This window comes from Euprymna scolopes, chromosome 30, assembly GCF_053919585.1.
Source record: "Euprymna scolopes isolate OS-2025 chromosome 30, ASM5391958v1, whole genome shotgun sequence".
NCBI classification, from domain to species: domain Eukaryota; kingdom Metazoa; phylum Mollusca; class Cephalopoda; order Sepiida; family Sepiolidae; genus Euprymna; species Euprymna scolopes.
This window is the reverse complement of record NC_136511.1, coordinates 70,452,051-70,478,271: the sequence shown is the minus strand read 5'-3', so window position 1 is coordinate 70,478,271 and position 26,221 is coordinate 70,452,051. Positions and strand designations below refer to the sequence as shown.

At 32.6% G+C, this 26,221-nt stretch overlaps 1 pseudogene; it reads left to right on the top strand.

The window, feature by feature from the left end:
• The first annotated feature begins 24,669 nt into the window (after positions 1–24,669).
• LOC145255032 (U2 spliceosomal RNA) lies at positions 24,670–24,805 on the top strand (annotated as a pseudogene).
• Positions 24,806–26,221: the final 1,416 nt, after the last annotated feature.

The following is a 26,221-nucleotide window of genomic DNA, read 5'->3' as shown; positions in this document are numbered from 1 at the left end:
AAATGTATCTCAATATTTTGTTTCGTCCTTGCTTACTCTTCGTCTATAATTCCTTATTTCTCTTCAAAATCTTCCTATTGTTTTCTGCTTTATATTCTTTTTCTTCTTCATCTACTCCTTCACTTTCTTCGTCAGCATCTATTCTATTTTATCTTCTGTTTATTTTATTCTTATACGGCACAATCACGTTGCCACACCGGGTCTCGCCAGATCACCGAAGTTAAGCCTGACCAGTACCAAAGGGGTTACGACTGAGAAGGCGCGGCGTTGTATGAACCGCGAGGTAAAATACCAAGTTGAGAGACTGGCGCGGGCTGTTCTTCTCTCGAAGGTAGATGGAATTCTATTAAGCCGTCGAAGTCAACCCATCCAGAGATGACGTTACGATAAAAATATCATTGAAAGCTCTGTCTAACTATCAAGTATTCAACTACCGACATGTTTGAATTACACTACAAACTGGTGTAGTGAGTTCAATCTCGGATTCAGCCGCGCTGGCTGGATGGATGGATCGTATTCTTGTAGATCCTTCTTTTCTGCTAATTATAAGTTTTTTTCTTTAATTCTGAGTGGTTTCTTTTATTGTTATATCTGCTCTTCTACCTATCCTTATATTTATACTCACTTTTCGATATGCAATTCTTTTTTATTATTATTTATTTATTATTATTATTATTATTATTATTATTATCTTTCGTCTACTCTTTGTTTTGTTTTTTGTTTTTGTATCACAATTCTATTTCTTTTCAATTTACTTTTTGTTAAATTCAAACTTTCACACCAAACAAGGCACAGTGCCACTTTGAAGTTGGGAGCTACTATCGGGGACATACGTTACAAGAGTATTATGAAGAGAGATGAATAACAAGATGTCTGTTCACATTACACTTGAACTTCTGCATGTCAGTACAGTTGGGAAAGCAGAATCCTGGAAGCGAGTCACAAAGTCTAGTAGTTCTGGGGAAGACACTATTGGAGTAGAATACTTTCATACACCTAGGGATCTCTACTGTGAATGGGGTTGGATTTAGCTGCATGTCGGGTTTGTCGGGGGTGTTCACGTCGAGGTTGTTCAAGTGCTTGTAGTTCGTCAGAGCATTAACACTTAAAGTACTTGTAGAACAGGCAGAGGGATGCAATATTTCGTTGATGGGACATAGGCTAAAGCTTAAATGAATGTTCAGGACCGATCAGGTTGGCGACTCTCTTTGGAACCCTGCCCAGGGGTGAGAGACAAGTAGCAGATGCAGACACCCAAATGTGACAAAAGTACTCCATACATGGGCGAATTGTGGCTGTATAGGGGTACAGGATATTTTGAGGCGTAAGTAGTTTTCTTGCAGGGTCGAGAGAGCCCGCCTTCTTCATAGCAGCCTTGGCTATGCTCTCAATGTAGCTATTTTAGTTCATGTTCCCTGTAAACTTTAGGCCGAAGAGTTTAAAGGAAGTACTTTCGGGTAATATGTTCTTGGGCATTGCTATTGATGGGAAATTCTTATCAAATAAACCTAGTTACTTCCGAACTATTCATAACTGTTCCATGTGCTGTTTTGACTGTTGAAATTATTATGTTTGTAATGGTCTGTCTTATACTTATGCAATCCTCATGTATTTGCTTCGTTAGTCATTGAACTTGAACTTGTTGTCTCCTTTTCTGCAAAATATAAGGTTTTACAATTTTGTTGTATGTGTTTTATTGTTGTTGTTATTCTTCATCCTTTTCTTCATCTTCTACTTCTTCTTCATCTTCTTCTTCTTCTTCTTCCTCTTCTTCCTCCTTTTCTTTTTCTTCTTCTTTTTATTATTATGTATCTATTTATAGGTTAGTTGGTTGGATGGTTTTGTTTTACGTCATATCAACCTTTTTTAGGTTATTTAATGCCGAATCCAAAGATTTTGAAGAATTTTTTTTTTATTATTATTCAACCCATTCCGGGTCAGAGTAGACCTGGGAGCAATTGCAATTAAATGGTAGCTCACCACTCCCCAAAGCCTGCAATCTGGGACCTCACAACTGGATATAGTTCAAGGTCATATCCAGGACGCTATTTATAGGATTGTTAATTATTCTTCATAAGTTTCCGTTTCCTTTTCGATTATAGACAATGGTACTTACATCACCAATTCTTTTATAAATAAGTTTACTAACAATTTTCGTAAGTTTGGTTTCGGTTTCGATTATAGCTGATTCCACTCTAGTAATCTATATTTGTATAAATTATTTCATCACGAATTCTTCATAAGTTTTGGTTTTGATTTCGACTGTATCTGAAGGAAATTAAATTATATATACACATATTTTTTCATAAGTTTTGGTTTCGGTTTTAATTCAATCTAATGCAATCGAGTCATTTGCATTTTGTTTTGAAATCACATCTTCATAATATAGAAAAATCGATATAACTTGAACTCTATAACAATATATACGTATATTGAAAGAAAGGAAATATCATATTTAAGCGTACTTTACGATCCTGCTACGTCTGACGCCCCTGTAAACTTAGATAAATTACTTTTACAAAAAAGCTACTATAACATCAGAGCGTCTTCATTTACACTGAACATCTACAGAACGCCAGGAGCAATATATTACATATGAATGTGTTCCATATGGAATTTCCACAAGTCCCGCTATTTTTTATTAACATTATTATTATTATTATTATTATTATTATTATTATTATTATTATTATTATTATTAACATTCTTCTCTTCTTCTTCTTCTCTTCTTCTTATTGTTACCATTATTATAATTGATAATAGTATTATCATTATTAAAATTATTGTTATTATTATCATTATTATTGTTATTATTACTATTGTTATTATTATTATCATTATTATTATTGTTATTATTATTGTTAACATTAATATTATTATTATCCTTATTATTATCATTATTATTATCGTTATTATTATTGTTAATACTATTATTATTGTTATTATTATCATTTTTATTATACTTAACATTATTAATATTGTTAACATTATTATTGTTATTATTTTTGTTATTATTATTGTTATTTTTGTTATTATTATTAGTGTTGTTTAAATTATTGTTTTTGTTATTATTATTATTATTATTATTATTATTATTAATCTTATTAGTATTGTTATTATTCTTATCATTTTTATTATTTAGATTAATGGTATTGTTGTTGTTATTATTATTATTATTATTATTAAAAGTATTATTGTTATCATTATTATTATCGTTAACATAATTATTATTATTATTATTATTATTATTATTATTATTATTATTATTACTTATTCACTAGGCGTATTAACACATGCCATCTTCAAATATTTCTTAACTTGTGGGGTTTCCTGGAAGCTGAGTGACAACAACTCTCTCTAGATATTCAGTACTCTTCACCTCTTTCGATAACATTTAGAAATGGATTTGCGTTATTGCATGACCTGTTTTCCATTGATTTCTCGCTGGCAGCGGCCATTGGTTTCCATTGGAATTTTAGTGGCAATACGCTTCTCCCAGATCCCAGTTCTCATCCCCCTTGACTCTTCTTGACTATTTGACATCATTCTTTGGGGGGCAATGGGAGGAGATATAAGAGGGGACAGAGAACTTATAGTTATGCAGTTTCAATACTCTTGGTTCCATGTAACTCTTCCTCATGTTTTGCCTCAACAGCAAATTGTCTGGGCCGTGCGTGTCGCTCATGTGTATTTGTGCTCGCATTCAAGTGGTTTCCTTAATATTTCACCTGTTATTCGTTGTATCTTTCCATCCATTCCTCTGCTTGAAAGTTCTCCCATTCCTTTTTTAAGTATTTTTTTCAGAATTGTTCCTAGTACTCATAATATTTTAGGTAGTTTCCTAATTTTCCCCATCTATATTCCCTTTAGCTCTCTGACTGGCTCTGTGTATTTGCTCCATTTCTCATTTTCTTTGATGTTCATCATCATCATCATCATCATCATCATCATCATCATCAATAATAATAATAACAATAATAACAATAACAATAACAACAACAATAATAATAATAATGATAATAATAATAATAATAATAATAATAATAATAATAATAATAATAATAATAATACTGCCCATGGCATGGGTCGAATACAAAAAGGCGTATGACAGGACCTCTCAAGCATGGATAATAAAATGCTTAAAAACGTATAAAATACCAAGCAGGATCATGAACATGATTGAAAATGCAATGAGAACATAGAGACTGGAATTGACAACTGATGGACAACACATAACAGAAATTAACATACAAAGACGCATCTTCCAAGGAGATTCACTATTACCATTACTGTTCATCATACCCATGATGCCCCTGAAGAATTTATTGAGAAACTGGTAAGCAGGATACAAGTTCTCTAACACGAAGGAAAAATAAACCGCCTGACGCATAGGGACGAAAATATTGGAAATGGACTAGAGACATTAATAAATACAACCAGTATCTTCAGCCAGGATATCCAAATGGAGTTTGGTATGGAAAAGTGCGCAATACAAGATATAAAGCGGGAAAACTAGAGACGGCATAAGACATGTAACTACCCAACCCAACGGAGATGAGGGCATTAGGGGAATAAGGCGCCTATAAATAACTAGGAGTACTGGAAGCAGACACCATCAAAGCAACAGAAATGAAAGAGAGAATTGGATAGGGTGAACTAAAGAACTAAGACAGCTCGATCAAAAAGCCAGGAAACTCATGAGCATGCACAAAGCACTGCATGCGAAGGACGATGTTGACCGACTCTACGTAAAAAGGAAAGACGGCGGGAGGGGGGTTGGTTTGTAGAGAAGACTGTGTAAATGACACAAAAAATGACTAGAAAAATACACTTAAAGAATAATCATAGCAGCGGTAGACACTGACCACATCGATAAAACAGAAAACAGAGAAACGAAGGATAAGACAAGAAAAGAAAGGTGGAAACAGAAACGACTACATGAACGATTCATAAAAATGACAAAACATGAAAATAAAGAAAACACTTGGACATGGATGCGAAAAGGACTCATAAGTCGAGAAACTGAATCCCTTATAACTGCAGCACAAAACAACACAATAAGAACCAACCACATCAAAGCAATGTTCGAAAAACACAAGAAAACAGCAAATGCTGACTCCGTGGACAAAGAGCCGAGACGATAAACCATATTATAAGTGAATGCAGCAAACTGGCCCAAAAGGAATACAAGAACATACACGATCAAAAGAGAAGGATAGTACACTTGGAATTATGCAAACAACTATATCTCGCACCCACAGATAAGTTGTACAAACAAAGCCGGCAACAGTACTTGAAAACGAGAATCACAAAATCCTGTGGGATAATGACATGCAAACTGGTACACCCATCCAACCAAATCAGCCCGGATGCCGTAATAATTAACAAGGAACAGTCCTGTCAAATCGTAGACATTGCTGTTCCAGCTGACCACAGGGTGAATATAAAAGAAAAGGAGAAACGGAACAAATACACAGAGCTTGCCAGAGAAATAAAAGGGATGTAGAAGATGAAAAAAATTGAAATGCTACCTATAATAGTAGGAGCACTAGGAACAATCCCGAAAAAAAAACTTTTAAAAAAGAATGGGAGATATTGGAATCAAAGGAATAACTGGAAAAATACAACGAACAACAATAATAAAAACAGCTGAAATATTAAGAAAACAACCTTAAATGTGTAAATTAACACATAGGAGATACAAGCATGGTCCATAAAAACTGCTGTATAGCAAAACATGAAGCGCCACCTGTAAAAAAAGACACTGAAGCTGCATATCTATAAATTCTCTAACTCCACCGCAATCCTTCCATTATCACGTTACCGCCCCCCATGCACAAAAAAAGTGAGACCAAATAACCAAGTAGATTAAAGGAGGAAGAAAGGACCAAGGAACTGACCAGACCGCTGCCGGATAAGTGCGAAGACAACTGGGACCTTAGCGGGCGGAGGCGTCTTATTGCAACTCAAATTCCAGTGAAGACCAATAACTTCTGTCAACGAGAAGTCAATTGCAAGTAGCTGTTGCGATAATGCATTTTTTTTGCAAATGTTATCGAAAGAGGTGAAGCGTACTGGACATCTTTTTTTTTTTTTTTTTTTTTTTTTTTTTACATTTTCACCCCAAACAAGGCATATTGCTACGTTGGTGTAGGGGGCTACTATCAAGGGCAACAACTACCGGGGTACAATGTAGGGATTTGGGCAGCAAGATGTCGGTTCACGTTACACTTGAACTTCTGCACGTCAGTACTGTTATGGAAGCAGGGACTTGGAATGGAATTCCAAAGTCTAGCGGTTCTGGGGAAGAAATTACTGGAGTAGAAAAGTATTTTACATCTAGGGATCTCTACTTTCTGGCGGTGGGATAAAGCTGCCTGTCGGGTTTGTCGAGGGTGTTTACATCGTGGGGCACAAGTGCTTGCAGTTCGTCAGAGCATTCACCATTCAGCTTTCAGGGAACACCACAGGCTGCTTCCAAGGAGAGATCTTTGGCAACCTGTGTGAAAGCTCCTTTTTAGCTGCTGCTGCTGCTGCTGCTAATAATAATAATAATAATAATAATAATAATAATAATAATAATAATAATACTTTCCTTTCTTTAATATGCTTGGTTTTTTTGTTATCCCTCCATCAGTAGATGTTTTATGATATTTACGCATGACGGTATAAGTTTTCTTTCTATGTCAACAGAAAAAAGTGTTAGACCGAAATAGATTGCGAATATCGTATAATTCCTGTTACTTCTGGTTTTAGAAAAAAAATTAAGTTAATAACAGTTAATTTAAATATTAGGACAGTTTCTTTTTTTTATTATTCATGAAGAATTGGTATCTTAAATATTTACGTTTAAACACTCATTTTTTGTATTATGGAAATATTAAATGAACTTAATTTTAATGACCACTATTTATCTATATGAGTTTCATTTTAGAAATATAGTTTTTAAACATTTTGTTAAAACATAATTACTCAATAGGAATAGTTTTTAGTAATGATAAACATAGCTATATCAGTTAGGAATTAAAAATAAACTAGTTAAGAAATCCAGTTCATAAAGAGAGAGATTATTCGACTCATATTGATTTAAAAAAAAAATAATAAAGTTTTTTTATTTGACAATGATGATAGTGGAGTCTCACAAATATTAAATGTCCAAAGTAATTTGACCTTGATCTTTGACGCTAAATGTGATTTCTTGGACTATTCAAGTTAACTTGGTGTAGATTTATACAAGAAAGCAAATATAGAGCTGGAAGTGGACAGTTAAACCATTATTACTACCTCAGTGAATATATCGCAAAATTATGTCGATTTTTTAAGATGGCGATTGCTGATTTGGATTATTCGTATTTTTCTTAGAACTTTTGTGGTATTTGATTATAATCTATAAACATTTCGGATAATTCAAAACTTTATATGGTAGGTCTAGAGGAAAAGTTTTTGTTGAACTCTTTAATCGGTATTGAAATTCGAAATATATTTTTTTCATTCAATCAATAGGTGGAGATTTTTTGGAGTCGTTTTTGTTTCATTTTTACTTCAGTCGCAGTACTTATATATCAGGAAGCCATCCAGCTGTAGGCTAACATTAATCTCAAAATGAGACACATATATATTCGAATGTTTCATTAAATTTAGCCTTTACCTCTAAAACACTGAGTTAGTGAAGACGTTGACAAGGAAGTTTTCCCCGCCCCAATTGACAAGTAAAATGTGATTTAATATAATTTTCTTGTGCTTACTTGGTAATATTGGATTCCTCGGCAAGAATTCATCTAATCTGGAGTTGCATAGATCTCTGTGCTGTTACATAAGGTACCATCACTTCGGAAGTATGCACCATTTTTCAGCAAAGCAAGTACGGATACCGAGCAGATCTTACTTGACCCCCTAAGACTATATGATTTTAAATATTTAGTCAAGGTTTTATGTTATGAAAATGTACCCTCTTTGTGCCGGGTTGTTCTAACAAACTACCATAGAGTGAGACCTTAGAAACTCAGGGGCACTGTCTTCTCAGTATTCAAGCTCACTCCTTTTGTAGGCAGAAGCTCTCTCCAGAAGGCATTGCATCTGTGTTCTTGTAGGCATTAAAACTCTCTCTCTCTCTCTTTCTCTTGTTCTCTCTATATCTCTCCCTCTCTCAGTCACGTGATATTCACCTATATCGTTTAAGTATTTTTGATAATTTTGTTGGTATCACCCGTAATAAGGATAAAACCTTTACTTTCCAAATGACTGTAATTTAGAACATACTAGCCTGGCTGCGCATCTTTGCCGTAGCGTCCATCGCAAAACTGGAAGTGACGAATGTTTAAATTAAGGAGAGAGAGAGAGAGAGAGAGAGAGAGAGAGAGAGAGAGAGAGAGAGAGAGAGAGTCAATTTCGAAAATATCGGCGAAAAAAGCAAATCCTACATGTGGATAAGAATCCAGTTGAGGGTGAAGGAATTAATGTTTTCACCCAATTTTTCGATATTTGTTGTACGAAGGGTCGTACTTCAAAACGATACCAATCTCGTGAAAATCTGTTGCCTCTGTGGAAAGTTTTATGCAGACATACAAACATACATACATTTAAACAGACAGATGAGATATATATTATAGATACATTTACACTTAATTCGTTGCGATACGGGTGAAGCTATAGATCTTGCTACACAAGTGTATTTCATCCTTTCTCGTGACCACAGGCAGATTTTCTTCATCATGTCGCACGTTGTGTCTTTGCAATGTGATTACATTTATCAGTATTTAATTATTTTTTCTTTTCCTATTTTAATTCCCCATCGTCTTACACTCTGTCTCTTTTCGTCCTTATGCTTGGCCTTATTTTTTTTCCTTTTCTACGGCGATTATATGTTTATATTTAACGCTTCTCGTGCAATTTTTTTCCTTGATCTAATAAGTGTACATGCTTCTGGTTTATTCTCTCTTTCTTTATTTTCTTCTTTAGTAGTTGCTGTACAACTCTTTGAAATACACTTAGACGATGCTTAATTGGACAGTCGCCATTGCTTGAGTAGGATTACTCGAATATCAATAAGTCTTCCCTTTAAACATATCCTGCTCGAATAATGTGCTCATAAGAAAGCTAACACTTTTTTCAGATGAAGTTAAAATTCAATCACTGCCAGACAGGAAATTTTGATTTTGTACACGATTGGACATAAATCAATAGAATTGCCTGGAGGTGACGCTAATCATGTGGTTAATGACATGGACTGACGACATGCGTGTTCCAAGTTCGAATCGATTACGGTCTACAAAAATCAGTTTCATTTAGGATGTTAGTAACCTTCACGTTGCCCTCCTGTAAATAGCTAATGTCTTTATAGAAAGAATTCTTACTAAAATATATCTGGGAGACTAATACCAACAATGTACAGGTTCCTAACGTATAATAATAAATGGAATTTCCAATCTAAATTTCCAGTATTTTTTCGCCGCGTCTATACTTGAGGAAATTAAATATATTTGTTTAATCTCACCGTTATCATACATGAGTATAAGGAGTATATAAAGTTATGCAACACAAATAATCAGATGAAAGTTGTGATACTCAATAATTTGAACAAGCTAAACAGGCGGAAATCATGCAGAATGTGAAACAATTTTAACTAGCAGAACCCGTTAACCGACGTTGCCCAGTGGAAACATGCAATCTTTTCTCTCGTAGAAAAATGTAAGTACGGTTGTTGTTGTTTTGTTGTTGTGTTTGCTCTTGTTGTTGTTGTAGTTGTTGTTGTTTTTGTTGTTTTTCTTTCCCAACATCCAACCTCCTCATGTTAAGAACGGTTTTAGAATAGACACTCCAACCTCCTCATGTTAACAACAGCTTATGGAATGGTCACCAGCAATATTTCCATGTAAAAAACGACATTCGCAATAGACTCCACATTTTGGTAGAGGGGGTGACTGTCAAATAATTTTCCACAAATGTAACCTTGATTATCGCTGTTAGGATCCACACTCGCAAATATTATGAATCAACAAAGAAATTTTGGGGGTAGCAATGTCGGTCGGATATAATTAAATTTGTTCCTCGCCCGTGCGTACTAATCTGGCGGGCAGTGATTTAAAGTGCATAATAATGCAGGGTTTTATATCGCAAATATTACTTGTAATCGCCAAGTAAAAAAAATCCACATCGGCATAGTGGAAACATCTCCATATCGAGAACTGATCTTCGGATAGGAACTCCATCCTGTGAGTGGATAAGGGGGCGTTTTTCTGAATACTAGCTCCCAATTTTATCTTGATAATCGCTGTCAGTATCCTGAGTCGCACATTATATTAAGCCAAAAGAAAAAAGTCTTCTGTTAGAGAAAATGTGTCTATAATTTGTTTATAATTATCTACATGCATAAACTATTGGGGGGTCAACTGAAATCTAAGTGGCTATTTTAGATATCGTAAAGTAAAAAAAAATGGTAGCGTAATTAAACATGTAATGCGGCAGTGTCATACGGCATAATTACGTCGACACAATGATTCCCGCTGGTCAACGACGTTAATCAACGTTGGACCTAATCAGTACAAAGTTGGTGACCATTTGAAACTTCCTAGTTCTGCATTGCTTCCAGTCGACATTTACTTCTGCTTACAACTAAACCCAAACAGCGCCGATTCAGGAGAGATGTGGTTAGAGATTGCACAACACTTGCCTCACAATTACACGAGCAGCTGCCCCTCTAGACGGTATCCTTTGTTTTTCGGGACAGAACGGCATCGATCGAATGCGTCATGATTGTTTTGTTTGTAAGTTTTATGGGGGGTATCTGCGCAGTGTAAATGTGGATTAGTATTGAAAAATATAAAAGGAAGCGGACAGTTAAAAGAAAGAAACCGCATCCTTGTGAGTTTCCTCAGTGTAAGCGTAATAAAAAACAAAAACGAAAAACAAAAGACAAAAAAAGCAATGCTATCTGTAACTCTCATGTATGTGGGCGTCAACTGAATACTGAGCTTGAATGAAGAAATCGGAAAGTAACAATGATGCGCGTGATTAAAAATATAAAGTGTCAGAGTTGTTTTTTTTGTTTTGTTTTGGAGGGATATCTGGGCGATGTTTATATGCGCATAGGTGTCAATAAAATGTAAAATGAAACGGACCGTTATAAAAGAAGGCACACTCTCTTTCAAAGAGCATCGTTGTCGATTTCCTCAGAAGAAGCCTAATCGGAAAATAAAACGATGCTATCCGTAAATTTTATGCATTTTCTTTAAGATATTGTTATATCTTGAGAGAGATATTTGGGTGTATATGTAAGGATGTAAGTACGTAAATTTATGTTTATGCGCGTTTAATAACTTTATACTTGGTTTAATAGTTATGAAAGTATTCCAGTTTGTAGAGGAAGCGGTCATATTAGTAAAGGTTTGACGTGTTAGTTTTTGTAAGAATGTTTGTATTCTGGAAAAATAGATTTATATATCCTCAGCCAATAAGAATAGCCGGAATATAAGTAGGGAGAAATTAATATTTTTCGAATTAGGAAGTGGAAAGCCAATTGTATTTCTATGAGTGTATTATCCAGTTAAGAATGGTGTCAGGAAATATAGTTATAAAGTGTATATATCTTCCCGGTCTTGCTGGAACGGTGACAGGATTTATATCAAGAAGGCAAAATAGGGACTATTCCGTCTATAGATGGTGAAATTGTGTAAGATTTTGTAAAATATCGTTCAAAAGTTACACAAGATAGTGGCTAATAATGTAGACATAATACATTTCTATGCGATATATACAACATTTTTGTCAAGATGGAATTTCTGCAATCATTTTATGTAGTAGATCAACCAATATGCATTGATTAAGCTAGTATTTTTTTTTCAAAATAACGCATAAAATAATGTTTGAAAAAAGAAAACCAATAACACGAGTAAATAAATATGAGTTTATTAACATTTTAAATAAAGATAGTCCCCGATCTATTTATAATATACAACTGACTCAAAAGAGACAACTTATTAGGTCATATTATAAGTCAGATATAATATTGTGTAACACAGATAATAACATTAAATTGTAAGAGGCCGTTTTAAAATTACTCCTTTCGTCTTACATTTCCTGGCAGATAATTACTACTTTTTATTTGGTCTATTTTTTTTTCGAATGCTCACTTTTAAGGCAACGTGTTTTTTGAAGGTTCACATTATTAAAAGTTATATTTTCTCACATCAGACCATATCGATATTCTGAAATCAGGCAACATCAAATGGATGGTATTCTTATATTCTTGTCCAACTTTGCCATATTGCCCTTTTTCAAACTCAATCTCGCGAGTTTGGCTTTTATGACGCACTTTGGCCTACAAAAATGCCAGTTGTCCTATAGGAAAAGAAACAACCCAAAGATTATACCGGTAAAATTTCTATAAATATTTCTATCTGTATACATAGCTATCTGTATTTCGACTTACTTACATATCTATATTCATCTCTATTAATAATGAATATATTTATTCATGAAAGTAAGTATATATATATATATATATATATATATATATATATATATATATATATATATATATATATATAAATATATATGGGAGGCGGAAGTTGTGGATAAGATTATTAGGAATATGACAACAGCATATTATTTTCATTGTTTTGACTCTCGCTTGTGCAGCCATTGACATCTTATGTGCTTTTATATAGTGTGATGTGGTTCTTGCTCGATTAACTGTGTCTAACTGTGTGGGAGGAGAGTCAAAACTATGATAACAGTATGATATTGTCATAGCCCTAGTGATTATACACACACATGCACCCTCCCCATATATATATATATATATAGATATATATATATATATATATATATATATATATATATATACATACATATATATATATATATATATATATATATATATATATATATATATATATATATATATAGGCGTAAAGAGCATATTTATCTCACACTGCTATGGAATCAACGATTAAATTTACATTCGTATATTTTTATCTTGTCGTTTATTAATTCTTCCTCTAACACACACCCGGAAACACACACACAAATATATATATATATATATATATATATATATATATATATATATATATATATATATATATATATATATATATATATTGCAAAGTAAAGTCAAATGTAGAGTGGTCAAAAATGGGTAAAATTGCTCATTACTGAAGCAGAGCAAAATGTAATTTTTTTTTTTTACCTTTAGTGAATACAGAACTTACAGTTTGCTGCGGCGGATACATACGAATTATCCAGCCTGCTTCATCAGATATTTTCTATTGAATGGAAAAGAGAAAAAAAGTAGCAATAAATAAAACGTGATCACTGGAAAACAAACTAAGGATAGATACTACGGAAAGTAAAAAGATAAAAAGTAAAGGTAATTATAGACATCTCAGGTAATTATAGACATATCAGGTAATTATAGACATATCAGAAAGAAGTCGGAAGGGAACGAAGAGAAATAGGGGAAAAAGAAGAAAGCAAGAGAAAGGGGGATGGAAGAAAAGTAGAAAATAATTAATTAAGTATGAATTATTTTATTTAGAAGTAAAATATTTTAAATGCAGATAATCATAAATAGACATGAAAGAATGAGGTAGAGGAAAGGAAGAGCAATAAAAAGGGAGAAAACGAAAGGAAGAAAAAAAGCATATGTGTAATGAAAAGGGGAAATTAGTTTTTAGAAGCTTAAACACACACATACACACACACACATATATATATAAACACACACATATATATATATATATATATATATATATATATATATATATATATATATATATATATACGAGGGCGTGAAATAGTAATTCCCCTGACCTACTTCCAGTTGTCTTATCTAGCCGAAATTTTGCATCTTCAATGATTTATATCTCTACGGGTTATGTAGCAAATTACAGCTCTGAACTAATTGTGGTTTCTGTTTTACAGGTGTTCGAACTGAGCCAGGTGTGAAATGGAGCCTGTTTAATGTCGAGCAGTGATCCGGTGTTTGTATTGGAAAGGACGTACACGACAGGAGACTTTGATGAAATGAAAGAAACTGATAATGCCCCATCATATGACCTTGTAAAACGCTGGAATCGTGAATTCCTATATGGCCGAAAGTATGTGGAAACAGCTCCCAGACCTGGTCGCCCTCCTTCTTCCATTGATGAGGAATCTGTCTGTCAAGTTGAGGCTGCCATTTTGGAAGATCGGCGCATTACCATTCGCCAAATAGCCCAAGATGTCAAAATTAGTACAGAGCCTGTGGAAACTATCATTCATGACCATTTGTATATGCATAAGGTGTCTGCCAGATGGATTCCCAGGTTGCTCACACCATTCCAGAAGCGAGAACGCATCGAGTGCTCGAGAATGAATTCGGAGATGTGCCTAGAAGATGAGTCAATTTTTTTCCCAAAGACTTATTACACAGGATGAAACCTGGGTCCATCGCTATGATCCAGAGACCAAAGCCCAGTCAATGCAGTCGAAGCACTTGGACTCACCACCTTCAAAGAAAGCAAGGGTGCAACCCTCCGCTGGCAAGGTTATACTCACAGTCTTCTGGGACTAGGACGGAGTAGTGATGATAGATTTCCTGGCAAATAGTACCACAATTACAGGAGCCTATTATGCTTCACTTTTGAGGAAATTAATGAAAGCTATCAAAATCAAGGGGCTGGGCAAGATCAGCAAAGGTTCCCTCCTCCTGCATTACAACGCGTCTGTCCACAACTCGCATGTCGCAAGATCAGAAGCACAGGCGTGTAGTTATGAAATCCTCTCCCATCATCGCTATTCTCCTGTCCTTGTACCCTCTGACTTTCACCTCTTCCCAGCCATGAAGTTGTTTTTGAATGGAAAGCGTTTCCCAGATGATGCAGCCTTGATTTCTGAATTGACGTCGTCGTTGGACGACCAACCTGGGGTGTTCTACAAAAACGGCCTCCAGAGCTGCACCAAACGATAGTAGAAATGCATAACTCTGGCTGCTTTTTATGTAGAGAAAGACTAATAACTGTGCCAAGTTTCGTTGCTCTACGTCTATTGGAAGTAGAACAGGGGCATTACTTATTGCACGCCCCTAGTATATTTTTATGCATGCATGTATGTATGTATGTATGTATGTATGTATGTATGTATGTATGTGTGCTTGTATGTATTTATGTATGTATGTCGGTATAAAAATGTGTATGAATAAAAAATCAATACGAAAAATATATAGATGTGGTAACTTTTACTTACCGGAACTCGATGTGGATGGGTGAAGAAATGGGATTCTGTGTGGCAGTCATTCAAACAAAAGGTTTGAAAGTGCTTGGTCGACTGATTTTATAATTGTGTTTGTTTGTTGTCCACTCACGTGGGTTGGATGTGACATCATTTGCATAGAATCGACTAGTGGGTTATAAAAATACCCCTATCGTCGATATGTGCTGTTGGTCTTTTTGTTTAGTCCGGTTATACTTTCGTAGTTACTTTTACGATCTCTTGTTGTAAGCAACGAGGCAATTCGTTGCAATTCCAGTTAACCTAGAAAAGCCGTGAATGTAAGGCACGCAAGGTAAGTGTTTCATTGTTTTTTTGTCCTCTTCCACATCGAGTTCATGTTTAACACGTTGAGTTGCAGAAACATCTGCTTCCCACCTCCCACTTTACTCGGTTAAAATCCAACACATATGGTTCGCTTCTCTGTAACGTAAAAAAAACAAAAAAATCATATCAAACTTTAATCAGATTGGCTCAGTATTTTCTGAGGAAACTATACGAGTTAATCTGATAGTGTAGTTAACAATTCCCTTTCATCCGTACTCATCCTTAATTTTAAATCAAATGGATACTTAGTTCGCTGAATCATATTCGTAGGAACGGGCCATAATGTCAGGCAGATCTCCTCAGTAGTTTCAGAGAAAAATGGCACAGACCGACATATAATTTTAGAAACATATTATAGATATTTCTTCTGTACTCATAAGGATCTCATTCTAATTAATATGTGTAGAAGCTAACGCTGTATTTTCCATTCATTATGAGCTAGATTTAAAGTTCACCAGAAGTGCGTCATTTAAGTTGTTTAAATCTTATGTTAAAGCGTGGTTTTAGGTTCATCTGTCAAATCAGTTCTTTTCTTTTTTAACAAGGCATCTGTTACTCATACGTCATCTTATAATTCTCTGCCGTTGTTTTAATATTTGCTAAAAGAGTTTTAGAGGACAGTCCCTACTGATAATACATGAAACTATTTTTCCCGGTACGATGTTACTTAACGCTTAAGTACTATTTAAAGAAAAAAAAATAGAAAGTAAACGAAAAACCAAAAAATTAACTTACAGACAAAAAGGCGAGATTTATAAGACACCGAGGATAAAAATGAAAAATGTCAATTCTAAGTTGGTCGGACGACTTCTTGTCCGAAAAAAAGATACATCCTCTTTCCTCAGCTATTTATCCACCTCGGGAATGAGAAAAAAAATCCTTTGAAACTATCTTAGATAAAAGAGAAGCTCAATAGAAGACATGACCGGTGGGTTGGCCAATACTTGGTTCTGAAGGGCACAATTCCTGTGGGCAATATCTTTAAAAAAAAAAGAAAAGAACGATGATAAAGACTTTGTCCTGAAGTAAAAAGGACTTCGTTTCGGTAAAGGCGTTTTCCTGCGATGTGATGAGGCCGGGATGGGGTACATAAGTTAAATGCGATCATTAGCTTGTCTCTTAAATAAACACGTTTAAAAGGGTGTCTTATCAACACTTCAAGGTAAAAGCTACATAGTTTCCGCCCCTTTTTTTTCTTTGTGCAGGGATAGAAATTCTTAGTAAGAAAGTGGAGGGTTTGGCAGGTGTTTTTTCTGATAAGTTCTTTTCCCTGTAGTATTATTTATAGTGCATTATAGCACCCCCTTCGTGTTTTATAGCAGATGGAATTTATTTAAAACTACGTTGGTCCATACTAGACACAGATTAATATGGAACTATCCTAAGTACATCGGGTGACGCCGAGATAAAACTAATGAAGGTGGACAGATCAATGCAATCAACTATAACCGTTCGAATATATATATATATATATATATATATATATATATATATATATATATATATATATATATATATATATATATATATATATATATATATATATATATATATATATATATATAAGGTTGGAACAAAAGTAAAAACATTACACTTCTTCGTTCGATTCGTTAATCGTAATCTGTCGGATGTTTAGTTTTAAATTGTATTTCAGCATTAGACCCAACGTGATAAAATTGGACAATAAATTTAAGAATCAACCCTTCCGTGAATTGTGTATTTAAATATCTATTTCATCCTTAAATAAATTAAAATCATCTCTATGACTCATATTTTCCGATATTTCTCTCTACCTCTCCTTGCCCGCGCGCACGCACACACACCCACACACACACAACCATACATACATATATATTCATACGTACATACATATATATATATGTATGTATATATATATATATGTGTGTGTGTGTGTGTGTGTGTGTGTGTATTTTACTATAATTATCATATACCTACAGACACTAGTGTTTCATCCTTTCAGGAACCATCCGTGCAATGGTGTCACGATTACGCTAATGAGGAGATTCGAACCCCGGCAACAGATGTCATGTCCGGCTTTATTAGCAAGGACCTGAACTACTAGGCTACCGTCAACCAGAAAATATACAGTATAAATTATGTATTCTTATTAAATGTTTTTATCGTCATACATACATACATACATACATACATACATACATACATACATACATTCATACATTGTACCGTAGGGACTTATTATTGTTGGTTTTTTTATATAGTGGATTAAAATGAAAATTAAAAGTCATGGTTTAATTGTTTTCTGAACAGAAACATTTATTTGGAAGTATTATCTAAAACCATATGTTTATATTCAAGGCCGAGCAACTATTGCATATGCAGTCTTAAAATTTCTCTAAAAAAAACTTATTTGGTTGTATATGAGTGATAACCCTGGCAAAAATCGAAGTGTTCCTTTTTTATTTGAGTTTTTTTCAATCATTGATGTTTTATTCATAAAAAAGATTAGACCTGAAGACGCTGCTTCATAAATGAGTTTCAGTAGAAACATGTATGCATATGTGTAGCTAATTGGGTTTGCATAAATTCACACTAACACACACAGCTTTATATATATTGCCACATATATATATATATGTTAATATATATATATATGCATATATATATATATATATATATATATATATATATATATAAACAACTGCAATCTGCATTTATCCTATAAGTAAATGTGGCAGCTTCGGTTGACTTGACACTAAATAATCGTGAGTTGTCGAGAAGGATGGAAAGACTGAGGAAGGATACCACTAACTAGAACTCTATTTAAAGAGTGAGGAGAAGGCAAAACCTTGAAATATCTTTTTCAAAATCACAGGAAAGACTAATAAATGTTACCAGAGGTAATCAATGGTAAATTGCTGTTGAGATAACGTAAATTTATTTCACATAATTATCGAAAGGCATAGACATCTATGGAGGTGTTTCTTTCCTCAAATTCGAAGGAACATCACAGGGTGTAAACTATTTTACTTTCTATTAATTCATCTGATATTCGGACGAAAACGTAGGTCAACATGTTAGAATATCTGGAAATGCCTTTTTTGGGAATATTTTTCCTTTTAATTCAACTGAAATTGGTCAACGATAAAGAACTAATTTCTTAAAGATGCTGACATAATCATTTACTTTAATAATTATTAAATACCTTGAGACTCAAGTGTTTCATCCTTTCGTGAATCATTAGTGTAAGGCGTCACGATTAACACAAGTCAATGGACCCGAACCAGGTGAACGAAACAATTTATGGCTTCATTAGCAAGCCCACAATTCATTCGGCTACCGTTAACCACGAATAATGTTTTAATTTAAAACATTTATCTTTATTTTTATTTTTTGATGTAGTTTAACGTCTGTCAGAGTTGGCTAATCATCATATGATGATCTGAGCATAAGAGATAAATTGACCGCATTTCTTAAAGGGACTGAGATAATTATTTACTATAACCATTATTAATTACCTACAGGCACTAGTGTTTCATCTTTTCGGGAATCATCAGTCCAGGGTGTCAGGATTAAAACTAGCCGATAGATCACACACACACACACACACACACACATATATATATATATATATATATATATATATATATATATATATATATATAAACAAAATGTAAAACTGAAATTATTATAAATTTATTTCAACACAATAAGGCCTTTACAAATGAGTAAGCTGATGATCGGGATTTAATAATATGAATTAACAGTTTAATAATGATAAATGATATGTTAGGATTAAAATAAAATTCGCCAGATTACAATCACTCCGACTTAGAAAATAATTCTACTCATGGTATGAGAATATCATTCGTAAAATCTGAGAAATAACGTAAAACATCAGGGGAAAACCCTAACGTGTTCCCCTCTATTTTGTTTCTTAATTCTAGGACAAATGACCAAAAGAGAGGAACGAATTTTCAAAATTACTCAGCACCCAAACTGCAGTTTGAACTCCTGTTGCTGAATTTGAGATACTGGGACCATTTTAATTGCCTGACTTATTTATCTGATGAACCCAAATATCTTGCCCAGTAGACTCTGTTTCGAGCTGTAATACAGGTCACTCTTACAAAGCAGATGGTGCTTCTTAGCCTGCATGATTATCCCAAGGGATCAGAGGTGAAATAGGGCGTCTGAAGAATGCAGAGTGTGTAGAGACACGTGGTGATAGTGATGTGGGTCGTGGGCGGTTTCCCGGTTCGTATCAAGTAACGTTGTCGCGGTATTGGATTTCTACCACATCCTCCTCCCGGTTCATTTTTTGAAACTCCTTTTACTGTTCCCCTGTGTTTATTATTTGTTTGTTTTAAAATAGTCAATGATACACAAAAAGATAGAAGCGGGCCAACAAATTAAGCGGTTGCTAAGGATTGAACTCGTGAATCTTGACGTAAAGCTAAGAATTCCAAAACAACATATGTATCAATAACAAGTTTTATATATATATATATATATATATATATATATATATATATATATATATATATATATATATATATATATATATATATATATATATATTGTTTATCTTATTTAGATAATAAAATATGAGAAGGATAGGATTTTAAAAACGAATACATTAAATTGTTAAAAATTGAAAATTAACTAAAGTTCTGGGATTGGTATTTTTCGATTTTACCGTCATTAGATACGTTACCTTTTACCAGACTATCTATGCACGTGAAATCACCTTTTTCTTCACCATATTTTCTCTGCTTAACTTTTTGTTATCAAGTAAGATATTTGACTTACTTGCAGTTTCATCAAATGCTTTTGCAAGGAAAATCCGACCCCGCATTATTCTAAATCGTACCCTCTGATGAGAAAGAAAGTATTTCTTCGAAACTCGTCGAATTAAAAACATTCCACTTTTTTGTGTTTCCTTTTCAAATTAAATGTTTTTAAACTCTTTTTTAAAGTGTTTTTACATGATTATTAAAACTATTATCTAATATATATATATATATATATATATATATATATATATACAGATTGAGTTCAAAAAATGGGCCCCAAATCTAATTAGGCCCCCTTTGGTCATAACTAGTTTATAATATTCAAAACATCACATCAAAACACTAGGGTATTTGGCCTTTTTTTCTGCGTTATGCAGCATATGTTCGAGATATACTTTCTATGTTTTTTTTTTTGGGGGGGGGTAGCCCGTGTGTGTACACACACCCACACACACACACACACATATATATACATATATATACATACATATATATACATATATACGTATATATATACATATATATACATATATATACACACATATATACATATATATACATATATATATATATACATATATATATATATACATATATATTTATATATACGTATATACATATGCATGTATATGCATATATATACACATATATACATATATATATATAAACATATATATGTATATACATATATAAACATATATATACATATATAAACATATATGTATATATATAAACATATATATGTATATACATATATACGTACATATATATACTTATATAAACGTATATATATACATATATGCATATATATATATATATATATATATATATATATATATATATTAGCAAAAGTACCCGTCGTTGACTGGATTCAAAACAGCCTACAGAAAATGACTCTGATTTATGAAAGAATGATAGGTTATGAAAAGGAAGTGTTGTAAATTTGGGGTTGAATTTGGAGGTATCAAAATCAACGCAAAATATAATGAAAGTATAAATAAAATAGATAAACCCCATAATTTATTATTGTTATATAGGGGTTTCATTGATAGAGTCTTATTATAAGTGATGCTTAGAGAGTCTTATTAGAAGCACAGTCTCAGAATCTTAGAGAGAGATGTTGTTGTAAGATATTCTTGTTGAGAGATAGAAGGAAGCTCTTAGAGTGAGGAGATAGTGTTTTAGACAGTCTCAGTGTAGATATGAGATGTAGAGTTCACATTGTAGATATGAGATGTGTATGTCAAAACATTTTATAACACAGATATATAGACATATAATACAATTTTCACTTTACCTTTTTGGCAGAATCACAAAGACGACGTCTACAAAAACACATGATGGGTTTATTTATTCTTACGACCGGCCGCGGTTCTCATCATCAATAATTCAAAGCTACACATATTAAGTTTCAAAGTTACCGTCTCGCTTCTAGACGTTCGAATGACAAACTGCAGACTATCGTCTGTCGCCCTCAGACTCCCTCTGAGTTTCTCCCAGTTTCTTCTTAACTCTAAAGTTTTCTCACTATCTCTAGAACTTTCTATTTTCCATGACGTCATACACACATGTTCTGGACATACGTGTCCAAAACTTTTCCTTTTTCTACAAAAGGAATTTTAACCTATACTCAGTAACCTATATTTCCAATATGTTAAAAACATGTTTATTAAATTATCTTGTAGCTGCATTCTTTCAATTGAATTTTCATAACAAAATTGACATGCACATTCTTTTCTTTAAACTATTTTATCTCTAAGCTGTTTTACATTCCATTTTCTAATTCTCAGACGTAATCTATTTTTAAGCCTAAATTACAAGGTTCGAATTTTGTCTATGCTATATCATCTTCATTTTAACTAAATCTCTCTATTTTTATACTTACATGAAAAGGGGACAGCCCTTATCATGTAAGATCCCACCCTTCCATATTTCACAAAAAAATGTATGCATTTTTAATTTAGTACATTTTTTTCTACATTTACACAACCACACATCTAGGACAGATCAGGCTAAAATAAAAATCTCTTTTAGTCAGCCCTCCCCGGCCGACTTAACAATTATAATATTTTTTAAAATGAGAACCTTTCTGATCTTCTTTGCATTTTACTTTTTGGGTGTAGGGTCTTTACCTATGATTCACATCAGCAACTTTCTGGCCACCCATATGCCGCAGACTAGAGGTTTCCACCTCCCTTGAAATGGATGGACTTCCTCCGTCCCAAAAGTGTCCTGATCAACTCTTTCCGCATGGTTAATCTTATCGAGTATGGCTTTGTTTTTTTTTTTCTCTAACTATCTTATACGGGACATACCAAAGCTTATAACCGATCTTCTTGGTTGGCTTTAATTATCAAGATATACCTTTTTTTTCCTCTCATACGGATTCACTCGGATTTCCTTGCTTGGATTCTTGAAACTTCCCCTATCCCAGATCCAGCAGACATATCCCACATTCATGCGTCTCTAAAAAAAAAAAATACAAGGTTATATCTTTCTTACGTAATCTAAGAGCCTATTCGTGACCACACACAATTATCCATCTTTATATTATATATATATATATATATATATATATATATATATATATATGCATGCATATATATATACATATATATATATATATGCATGCATATATATATACATATATATATATATATGCATACATATATATACATATATATATATGCATACATATATACATATATATATGCATACATATATATACATATATATATACATATATATATGCATACATATATATATACATACATATATATGTATACATATATATACATACATATACATGCATATATATACATATACATGTATACATATATATATATATATATATATATATATATATTTATACGCTTTATTATCAGTTACATATATATATATATATACTAATACAATAGCGTGTGAGACATTTTCTGTGTCATGCTTACATCCGGGTCGTTTCATTTTTATATATTTTTTTATTTAATTTTTATTGTAATAAATAATTTTTACAATAATTCTTTATGGGTTTTTGTTTCGTTTTCGATTATAATTGATTGCACTTATATCATTATAATTTTCTTATAAATAATTTTACTAAGAATTCTTCATAATTTTTGTTTTGGTTTCGATTATAACTGATGGCACTTAAATAATGTATTTTTTTACAAATAATTTAAGAAGAATTCCTCATTAGTTGTTGTTTGGGGTTCAATAATAGCTAATGGCAAGTCAATATTTTTTTAATAAATACATTTATCAAGAATTCTTCATAAGTTTAGGTCTCGGGTTCGAATAAAGCTGAAGGAACTAAACTTATCTATGTATCTATCTATCTCCCTCCTATATATATATATATATATATATATATATATATATATATATATATATATATATATATATAGAGAGAGAGAGAGAGAGAGAGAGAGAGAGAGCGAGAGAGAGAGAGACAGACAGACAGACAGACAGAGACAGAGCGAGAGATTGGGATTCGGTTTCGATTAAAGCTGATGAACTTAAGTAATATAGATATATATTTTCATTTTTGAAATAGGAACTTTATGGCATATAAAAATCCGTAGAACATTAACACAATATATAAATATATTCGAAATCTGCAAGAATTAAAATATCATAATTAAGCGTACTTTACGACCTGCCTACGGCGGGCGTCCCTGCAAGCTTGGATAAATAGTTTCCAGTTTTAACAAAATAGCTACAATGATATCAGAGCGCCTCCAATGACGCTGAATATCTACAGAATGCCATCATCAATATATATAACATATCAGTCTCCTGTGGATTTCCACAGGTCAGCTTGGTATTTTCTAATCCAAATAAGATAAACACTTGTAATAATCGATTATCACAATTTAATCTGTTTTTTAATTAACTGCTGATAAAACATATTGATTTATTTTAAACGGCATTGAAAGCTGCGAATTTGGTACATTTCTAATATTAAAGACTTGCAAGGAGGTTGCCCGTCTTTGCCCGGTTGTAAAATAGGTTTATTTTAATCGGTCCAGTTTTCGAAAATATTAATTGGCGCCTTGATTTAAAAACAAAAATAAAACAAAACGAAGTTATTTGGGCGTCATCAATTAGAATCAAAACCAGAAGCATAAAGTCAATTCGAGCAATCTCTACTCTAACTCTTTTTTTGCTTGTAAACATTTTTTATCGCGTGCAAGCGACTCCGCCGGTCGGTCGGTCGGTCGGTCGGTCGGTCGGCCAGTTAGACTGTAACATTTTTGTGATTGGCCTTTTTAGTTAAGATCACAGGTCTGCTGTTAATAGATGCTTTCTAAGCGTTTAAAGTTTTTCTTGGCCTTTTGGCCAATATCAAAGTGTAGTATCTGTTCTTACTACATGCTGTACTTATGTTTGTAACTTTGTGATATTAAGTGGCGATCACTTTTCTGTATTAATTTAATTGAAAATGGTCACCCACTTTACAACCAGTCAGCATCAAGACATTTAAGTCATTCTCCAGATGATTTACCTTGTTTTTGAAGGATTCCATTATTTTTTAAGCATTCAAATCATTCTTAAGGTCATTCAATTCATCCTTAAGTTCATTTAAGTCATTCTAAGTCATTTACTTTTTATTTATTTAAGTTATTTCTGTCCATTTTTCGGTCATTTTAATTTATCTTTAAGAATTTAATCTCAATCCTAAATTCATGTATTCATTAATTACACGAGAGCACGCGACTTATGGCTATCGGCCTAGTTTTTTTTTTTACTATCACCTCAATCCACCATAATTGTTAACAATTCAAATAATTTAATTCTTAATTCTGCTTCTATGGAAGTTCAAATGTATTTTTTTTATAATTCATAATTTGTAATTTACATTCAACTCTTAAACCATCGGGTGTGTCTAGTTTTTTCTTTTACTTATTTAATAGTTCTTTCGCCACTATTTTTCTTCCCTATTTATTCCTCTATGATTTTTTTTATATCTAAATTATGGCTGATATCCTATTTTGCATCTGAAATACTTTTTTATTACTTTCCAAATATTTATCCTTTTTTTTCTCATAAAATTTCGCTTTTACTTTTATTTTTTTAATTATTCCTCGTTTTTTATTTCCCCATCCTGACTATTCATTTACAGTGTTCTTTTTTTAGAAATGATGACGATGATTTAAATGATAGTCACTCTTAATATTGTGTCTATGTGTTATCGGTTTTGTTTTTCATTGTAATTAATGTGATTTTAATTCTTTGTATATATGTTGTAATAATTATTATTTCTCCTACTATTTTTATCATTATCATCGTTTGTTATCATAATGTAAGGTTTAATTTTATCGTAGTACAGTTTTTTTTCATTACAAGTAAAGTAGCTAACAAATTTAGCATACTAATTTTTTTCCTGTCTTGTAAATTGAAAATCGAAAAGATATATATATATATATATATTGATATATATATATATGTATATATATACATATATATATATATATATATATATATATATATATATATATATCACCATTATTAAAAACAGATATATCTAAATCATATAACTTTCATGGGTGTAGGAGATTTATAGATGACCTTATATGCATAAACGATAATGAGGAATTCGAAAAAAATAAACATCTTATATATCCAAACGAACTAAAATTGAATTGTGAACATAGAGGAAAACAGGCTACATTTCTGGATCTACACCTTTTACACCTCAAATTAAAAAAGCACAACTTCAAATTAAAACACACAACTTCAAATTAAAAAAACTAAACTTCAAATTAAAAAACATAACTTCAAATTAAAAAAAGACAACATCATATTAAATAAACCCAAGTTCAATTTAAAAGCACGTGACATTATGTTAGAATTATTCATACTCAAACTTT